We start from the raw sequence: 9,601 nt of genomic DNA on the forward strand, positions 1-9,601 counted from the left end.
AATCACTTCCCTTTCAACATTTTTTGTGGTGCTGTACTAATTTAATGAAAAAAAAAGGAAAAGGGCAGATTAACAGCAAAGATTGGTAAGAATGAACATAATTGTAATTAATTTAAAATGTTTCCGAGTGCATTTTGCCAATGCTGCTTGATCTAACTTGGGTAAATGTTAGTTGTCTATAGTTCTGATTTACTACTTCAAGTCTCTCGGTGGGACGATGATAAGTTTACGAACTTCTAACGCTAAAATCCTTGGTTCGATTCGCCGCAGTGGACACAGCAGATAGGCCACTGTCACCTTACTCTAAAAGAAACACACTCTACTACAGGTGTCATCGCTTTATTAAATCAAGTAGTGACGAACAGTATAGTTATTTAGCACACGTGTAATGTTTTTATACAGAAAAACATGATCAAATGTATTAACAGGATTTAAAACACATGATCAAATGTATTAACAGGATTTAAAACACATGATCAAATGTATTAACTGGATTTAAAACACTTTTTAAACTTTTATTTATGGATAAATTTTGCGTAGTTTGTACGTTTATCGTTAAGTATAAAACTGTACAATGAGCTATCTGTGTTGTGCCAACCGTGAGAGAATCGAATCCCGAATCTTAACGTTATAAGCCCTCGATTTTCAAAGTGAAGTACAAAATGTTTTCTTATACAGTAAAATATATATCGTCTCAGTTAACCACGCTATTCTACACTTATTCATCATTTTACACGCCAGTGGAAACAGGTATGAATATGCAGATTTTAAATCAAATATACAGTATTTTGTAGATTCAGAAAAAAAAACACCTCTCTATTCCTTACGGAAATTTCGAGTTCAAATATATCCATTATAAGACCTATACGATCCACTTAAATGATTAGATTTATGGAAGGAAACCTAGATAGTCTATTAAAATAAAACATAAAATAAACCTTAGCTATTCATTAGGCTAAAAGAGCGTATAAATTTGGTGAAGAATGTTTCACTTATCCCCTGACATTTTCTTGAAAGTGTGCTTCCATTTAAGAAACAAAATTTAAATTATTTCAACATAAGCTTTTTACAATTGCCATTTAAACCAAGTCTGGGAGGAATCATGTTCAATTGCAGAAAGAAGCCAGTCACTAAAAGAATAACTAGGCTTAGCTTCGTAAGAAAGATTGTGACTGATGAGAAAGCTAAGCCTAAAATAAAATAAAAAGCTGATTACTATGTAGTGATAATTATCTAAGTTTATAATGAAACGAATAATTGTATAACTGATATTGCAACAATTTCCTTTGCAGTTAAATGGATTTAAACTACATTTCCAAAGAAAATGTCAGCTAATAAATGTGATATTGTTCTTCAAGTTTGTTCAGTTTCTACATTTGTTTGACTAATTCAAATTCATTTTATGTTTTATTTTAATATATTATCTAGGTTTTCAAAATCTTATAATCTAAGTGAATTATAATGTAGTTGTGTTTTTGATATAATTAATGTGCTAGTGGGTTTTAACGTATAATTCTCAAAAGCCAGACTGTTATTAAAGAAATTAAATATACTTATTTATATTTCCAATTTTTTAGTGTGACACACTTTCGTGAGTTCTGGCTTTAATCAGTCATATTTCCTGTAAATCTATATAAAAAATACAACTTTGGAATAAGCTATTCAAGTTTAAGAAATTGACGATTCGTTGCATTCTAATCACTGTGAGTTTTTATTTAATTTCATTGTATAATTCCAGTTAGCTTTATCAATTACTGTGTTAATATTGATTTCTAATCTATTAAGTCAGCTTACTTTGATGAGACGTTATTCGTAAAAACAGGTTTAAACGGAGCGGGATATGTAGTCATTCAAATTGATTTTTCAGCGTGCTGTTCAATTTCTGTGTCACCTTTGACACTTTAACCAACCTCGGAAGGTTCTGTTTGACACTTTGACCAACCTTGTACGGTTCTGTTTGACACTTTTATCAACCTTGTGCAGTTCCGTTTGACACATTAGCCAACTTTGGACTGTTCTATTTGACAATTTTACCAACCTTGTACGGTTCTGTTTGACACTTTGGCCAACCTTGTATGGTTCTGTTGAATACTATTTATTAAAGTTTTCTTGGAAACTTAGGCTTTATTTATTATATTTAATTGTGGTTAGAAATAACGACTAAAACAGCAACAATATGAAATCTCACGTAATATTTGATATTGCACAATGCATTGAAATGAAATGAAAATTCACAACATTCTTTTGTTGCAGATAATAATAATGGATAAAATTACACTTTTGTATTGATAACTTAACTATATGTGTGTGTGTGTATGTATACGGAGACATTTGTAAGAAATCAAGGTATTTAGTTTCATTTTATAAAATATTCAAGTTACTTGAATGTTAGAGGAATATTATTTTATAAACAATAAAAAATGAGCATTTTTAGATTTTAGGTACAATGATTTTAATACTTAAATACCCAAGTTTAAATGCAGAAAGCAGGTTGTCACTAACTGGATATCCAGGATTATCTTCAGAAAAAAGTCTGGCTGCTATGATGTTATCAAAGCTTAGCTTCAGGAAAATGTTAGTTACTAAGAGGATATACTTAGGCCTAGTTTCAGAAAAGTCTGGTTACAAAGTAGATACCTAGGCTTAGCTTCATAAAAAGTCAGGCTACTAAGTAAATATACCTAGGCCTAGTGTCAGAAACAGTCTTTTTACTAAGCAGATACGTAGGCCTAGTTTCAAATTTGGATACTAGTCTTAGATTCCGAAAGATACAGGTTGCCAAGCAGATAATTAAACCCAGTTTTAGAAGAAGGCTGGTTTTAATTAAATATCTAAGTTTAATTTTAGATTGGAATTGGTTACCAACTAAGATGCCTACTCCTAACTTCAGGAGAAAACTAAGACAGCTAAGTCTAGTTTTCCAGTGGATCAGCGGTATGTTCACAGACTTACAACGCTCAAATCCAGGACTCAATTCCCCACGATGAACACAGCGCAGATAGCCCATTGTGTAGCTTTGCCCTAAAACAAACAAACCTACGCCTAGAATTTAAAAAAGGTTGGTTACTAAGTAGTTTTAACTGTGAACCTAAACTCTATGTATTAGTTTGGATATGAAATGTATTCACAAGGAGTGAAATTGAATTAGCTGCTGAATATATTTATGTATTGTAATGTCATGAATAAAATGTTTATTGAAGTGTGTTTAACCAGTCAGGAAAAAAATGAAATGAACACCACCACCGTGAGGATGAACCAATATTGATTTTACAGCATGATTTATGTATGCATCAGCTTTGAAGCTCAACATCTTCAGGGTTTATTTTGTTTTTCCAAATATCATAAACGATAAGGGAATTTATTATATTTTCACTTTTCTAAGTTCAATAACAACATGTAAACAGTTATGAGTCTATGGTCTCTAAGGCACGAGGTTTACAGATCTCGCTTTATTTCAATACTCCAGAGCTTGGCACTATGGAACTGTTGTCTTCTCGATGAGAGGACATGGTTGAAGTGATTCGTACCGACTCAAAGTAGTTAACGATCACTAACCTTGCCCTGAATCGGTACAAACCGCCCCTAAACCACGCAGTGTCAGCCGCCCTTGGTACCGAAGTGCATGCAAAAGAATGTATTCGGTAAAAATATAATCAAGTAATATGCAACACTTAAAGAAACTGACAAGAGTAAAGTTTGGATAATGCGACTTTATAATATCGTACACCCTTCAAAAGAAAGAGAAAATAATTACTAACTCATACTTATTTTACAATACCTCCCAAAAATGTTTTAATTAACCAATATTTTAGGAAATAATAAGATTACTTTTTTGAAACACAATACAATAAATTTACAATGTTTTTTTTTTAACTTACTCAAGTCTTAGGATTTCAAAGCTCTTCAAAATATCTGTTTTTAATCTAGATCAGTGGTTCTCAAACCTTTTCGTCTGACCACCTACCTTCGCTCGATGAAGGTTCTGGCCTGTTCTTTCGTATGACCTCGGCCATGACGTTGCGCGTCAGTGATTTGCATTTCCGACCAACCCACGAACCACCTGGAGGGCCCTTAAGGACCACCATTGGTCTACTGAGCACATTTTGAGAACCACTGAGAAACAAATGTAAGGTGATGGTTGTAGCCATAATGTCTGTAACTTTTTTAACGTTTAAGAAACGAGTTGAACCATATATAAAACGCGAGTTAGGCTAGAGTTAGTTAATGATATTGTTAGAGTGAATTAATATGTTAGTCAGTTATAGGTTTGTCTGTTACTGTCAGTTAGTTAGTTAGGTCAGTGGTATAAATATTGGGTTTCTGTTTCCATAAAAAATAGATACAATAGTAGCAAGTAAGTGGAATTTCTGTTAAATGAAGTTTGTTTGTTAAGTCAGGCCTATTGGTGAACTGTAGAATTTAAAGTTGAATAAATAAAACGTTTTAGTTATCATTAGGAGGATTGAACTTTCTATTATTCTTTTCACCCAGTAAGCCCAATAAGAAATACCATCACAACAATCCGAAATGACATCTAAAGTTTGACCTTAGAGAAAGAGCGTTTTCGTGCATATATCTCTGAAACAGGAAATAAAATATCTAAATATATATTCAGACTAACTTGGACCAAATCTCACACTTGGTAAAAATAAAATCTCTTAGCTTTTCTCTTTCAGGCCCGGTATGGCCAGGTGGTTAAGGCGCTTGACTCGCAATCTGAGGGTCGAGGGTTTGAATTCCCGTCCCACCAAACATGCTCACCCTTTCAGCTGTGGGGGCGTTATAATGTGACGGTCCATCCCACTATTCGTTGGGAAAAGAGTAACCCAAGAGCTGCTTTCTCTTTCACTGCTAAATTAGAGACGGCTAGTGCAGATAGCCTTCGTGTAGCTTTCCGCGAAATTAAAAAAAAACAACAAACAAACAATCTCTTTCAGTCTTTCTTTATAAGCTAAGAAGCGATATTTCTTTTTCATTAAAGCTATTCGTCGATTATACATTTCTTTTCGAACATACAGCAAAATCAAAACACAAGAGATTTTCTGCCCAATTTTCCAGTCGCTCAGTGCATTAAAATGAGAGCTTTGTAGGTATGTATCTCAGTATTTTTATCCAGCTAATTTTTCCCACAGTTTTTGAAATGGCAAGGCCAAATTTAGCAGGCAGACTCGGATGGTCCGCAGGGTGCCCTTATCTACGTGTCATAGCTCCTAAAACACCCCTAGAAGGTCACTCAGGCATGACGATGGACCAAAATTAGGTTTTAAGGGCCGCTGAATCCGAATCTGCCTATGGATTTTGTGTTCTTGACCCCCTTTTGCGATTTTGGGGGTGTTATGGTAAAACTATGTTCATACTTTTACTCACATACTAAAAGGATCGAACTTAGCACACGTGCTCAGGTATCACGGGCAGGTGTCTTAATGATTTTTTCCCGGTAAGAACCCCCTTGGAATAACTACATAAATAAGTGGGGATAATGGAGGAGCTTGATCGTTACATTGGAGTCTCTGCGAGTCATGATGGGGGCCTATGTAACCCCGCAGAAAAGCGCGGGTATTCTATGTTAGTCACACATTAATTCAGCCTATAGCTTTGTACATATTTATACACAGCTAACTTCTCCCACATTTCTAGAATTAGCACGACCAAACTTGGCAGGCGGAACTGGGATGGGCCGGGGGGTGTCCTTATAAATATGGTGTTGCTCTCTTGGTATGGGGCTAAGACGCCCCAGGCATGATGGGATCTAAGATCGGGTTTCCAGTATCCCGGAGCGCCATTTTTCAAACTGTGTTCACATCCTCATTCTTAATCTAACCGGACCAGACTTGGCACAAGAGCTCAAGTGCCACGGATGAGTGACCCAACGGACCCTTTTCAGGTAGCTATAGAAGTAATTGGATTTCGTTTGTTTTGAATTTAGCGCAAAGCTATACGAGGGCTATCTGCTCTAGCCGTCCCTAATTTAGCAGTGAAAGACTAGTGGGAAGGCAGCTAGTCATCCCCTCTCACCGCCAACTCTCGGGCTACTCTTTTACCAACGAATACTGGAATTGACCGTCATATTATAACGCCTCCACGGCTGAAAGGGCGAGCATGTTTGGTGAGACGGAGATTCGAACCTTCGACACTCAGATTACGAGTCAAGCGCCCTAACAAACTGGCCATGCCGGGGCCAAGTAAGTGGGGTGATGGAGTAGCTTGAGCAGTACATTGGGACCTCTGTGAAATCCGAAGCAGGGCGTGGGTATCTTATGCTAGTTAAACCGAGAAACCCATTTATTGGTAAAAGAGAGTACGACTGGAAAATGGGAAGTTGGTAAACTATACGTAGCAACTTTCGTTTAGATATCTCTGAAGTTATTGTTTACCATCAGTTACTTAACTAGTGTATGGTCCAGTACTTATCCGTCTTGGTATGCGTGTTTCTAAATCCATGCTATCAAACAGAATCAACAAGCTATGAAATAAACTTAAAAGTAGAAACTTATTAGTCGAACTGGCAGTATAGTTTACTTCGGGGTTATTTGAAGTACGAAAAATCCTATACTGCCTACATTTCCATTATCTAAGGCTTACTTTCTAGTCTAGTTTTATGTATTTAAAGCCTTAGACATGCTACAAAATTATTATCTAAAGTTTACCTTCTACCATGATTTAGCATGTAAAACCCTAGACAGACTGCAGTAACATTATCTAAAATTTACCTTTTACCCTACCTAAGCATGTAAAGCCCTAGACAGACTGTAGTATCATTATCTAAAGTTTACCTTCTAGCTTACTTAAACATGTAAAGTCGTAGACAGACTGCAGGACCGTTATTTAAAGTTTATCCTCTAGCCTAATATCAGACACGTAAAATCCTAGACAGGCTACAGGTACATTATCTAATGTTTACCTCCTAGGCTAATATTAGATACGTAAAGTCCAAAACAGGCTACAGGACAATTATCCAACGTTTACTTCCTAGCCTAATTTTAAGCAACTAAAGTCCTAGACTGGCTAAAGATCCTTTATTCAAGGCTTACCACCTAGCCTAAATATTAAACATTTAAAATCTTAGACAATCTATAGGTTGAATATTCAAGTTTATACTATCTAATCTAATAGTAATATTATACATATAAAGTCCTAGAAAGACTTAAAGTTGACTATTCAAGGTTTACCTCCTGAGTGATTTACTTTCTGAGTCCAGATTGTAGGATGCCGAGAAAAATCGTCTTACAGCCAGAATGATTACTCAATAACACTCGAGACCAGAGCTTCATAAGTATATATATATATATATGTGAGGATATTCTTTAGGAATTTAATAAGACAACATATAAAGCTATGTTGATTGGTTCTTGAGAGCATTTGACAAATAAGGTTCTTTGGAAATATACACCCTTTTGTTAATTTTAGAAGCAAGGAGCTCCCTAGAGGGCAGGCTTGCTTTCATTTAGCCGTGGAAGGATTTATTTACTGAATCAATACGCTCGTACACCCAAACTATATATTCCTTCAGATTCGACGGGATCTTTCCAAGCTACAGTAAACATAATTTGAATAACTATTCTCTGGGAACCATAGGCCTAAAATTACAAACAAGCAAATTCAATGGTACGTAATCATAATCATAGAGAAAAAAAAAGCGTCTCTAGGGATTAATACAATCCGTATGAAAGTTAAGCCTAATTATGGTATCTATCTTAAGCGTTCAAATAATTGTTAAAACTGACGTCAAAACAGGAAGTTATTAAAATTTTATTATAACTCGAGATGTTGGGTGGATATTAAAAATCTAAATTTTACTATTTGTTAAAACATCTATATTTGCACGAGGAAAAAACTAACGTTCCTTTTTGTTATAAGAATTGAGTTTTATAGTTTCCATACATTTTACAAAATAAAGACAAAACAAGAGGGTAAAATTGATCAAATACTTTAAGGTTTTGTTTTTCCTTAACACTTTATTTGATTTCAGAACAATGATTTGATTAACGACAGTTTAATGTGACAGATTGCTCTAACCAGAAGTTACTATTAATTTTACTTTACTTGGCATGTAGTTTTTTACTTGACATGAAGTTTTTACTTGACATGTAGTTTTTTACTTGACATGTAGTTTTTTACTTGACATGAAGTTTTTACTTGACATGTAGTTTTTTACTTGACATGTAGTTTTTTTTACCGGACATGAAGTTTTTACTTGACATGTAGTTTTTACTTGACATGTAGTTTTTTACTTGACATATAGTTTTTTACTTGGCATGTAGGGGTATATTCATTACGCTTTGTTTCTTGAACAGAAGGGAAGTGAAAAGTAGAAAAAATAACATTTTTCACTTTCACAAAGACATTGCCCGATATTTTTCATTTTATGGATTAAGTTTGTTTTGTTTGTAATTAAACACAAAGCTACACAATGGGCTAACTGTGCTCTACCCACCACGGGTATCGAAACTCGGTTTCGAGCGTTGTAAGCCCTTAGACATACCAGATATCATATTAATTGGTTAACTTAGGTTACATACAGTGGAACACATTTTGAAACACGTGCTTCTGGAATAGCTAACTTACTCCCACGGTCTTGAAACAATTTGATCATATGAAAATTTTATGTAGAGCTAGAAGACGCCTTAAATGGACTATGGTTCATTTAGTGGAACACATTTTGAAACTCATGCTTCTGGACTAGCTAACTTACTCCCACGGTCTTGAAACAATTTGATCATTTGAAAATTGTATGTAGAGCTAGAAGACGCCTTAAATTGACTATGGTTCATTTAGTGGAACACATTTTGAAACTCATGCTTCTGAAACATTTAACTTTCTCCCACGGCCTTGAAAGAATCTCATCATTTGAAGGTATAGAGTAGACCATGACGGAAAAACATATCGAATTCGCTTCATAAAACTTCGTAAATTGTTGTTTTAATGGAAACCGAAAATAAGAAATATTCGTATTATTATATAACCGAATCAAATCTCAACGTTGTAAACATAGATTAGACAAAAAAATATGTTGTTTAGAAGTTTACGTACAATGTCATCAATATTTAGCACTAATTCGAAAATCAAACAAATGATGTCCGAACAAGATTCGAACGTATATATTAACACTAACCTGGTGAGTACTTTTCATATTTGACTGTCGAAAATTAATACGCCTAGTCATCACATCTTTCGTAAGGAGACAAAACAAGAAATAATCATTTCTTTAGAGTCAATGCTTATGCATACGTTGATTGGTCCAAAGGATATTGTTCCCATCCAATAATAGATCGGCAAGTCTTTTGAACCCAATAACTAGGATCGGAAATCGAAACACGCGCTGAAGCAACATCTCGTCTTTGTTAATACAAAAACAGGAAATAGCTTTTTTTTTTGTTATCAGTTTTCAACACCCTTTTATGGAAGAAACACGTCCTATGATTAATCTCGTGTCTCCAAAATGAAGAAAGAAAACGTTGTGTATGGGAGACGAATTGTTTACTTCATAAAAAAAAAATTGTATTAAAATACACGCTCGGTAATTTAAAAAGAAAAATTAATAAGCTAATAAAATAATGATTGGATCGTCCACCTTTTTCTCACCCTCGTTCAGAGTGTTTAC

The 9,601-nt window shown here is 34.7% G+C and overlaps 1 long non-coding RNA gene across 1 annotated transcript; it reads right to left on the bottom strand.

Moving 5' to 3' along the window:
* Nucleotides 1-323: 323 nt before the first annotated feature.
* On the bottom strand, nucleotides 324-7,250 carry LOC111088832. The gene is made up of 2 exons (XR_002613226.1): nucleotides 7,170-7,250; nucleotides 324-4,113 (listed from the first exon to the last, which is right to left on the bottom strand). It is a non-coding gene; the product is annotated as an uncharacterized LOC111088832 (long non-coding RNA).
* Between the last annotated feature and the right edge of the window lie 2,351 nt (nucleotides 7,251-9,601).

Source organism: Limulus polyphemus, unplaced genomic scaffold (assembly GCF_000517525.1).
Source record: "Limulus polyphemus unplaced genomic scaffold, Limulus_polyphemus-2.1.2 Scaffold4537, whole genome shotgun sequence".
Classification (NCBI taxonomy): Eukaryota; Metazoa; Arthropoda; class Merostomata; order Xiphosura; family Limulidae; genus Limulus; species Limulus polyphemus.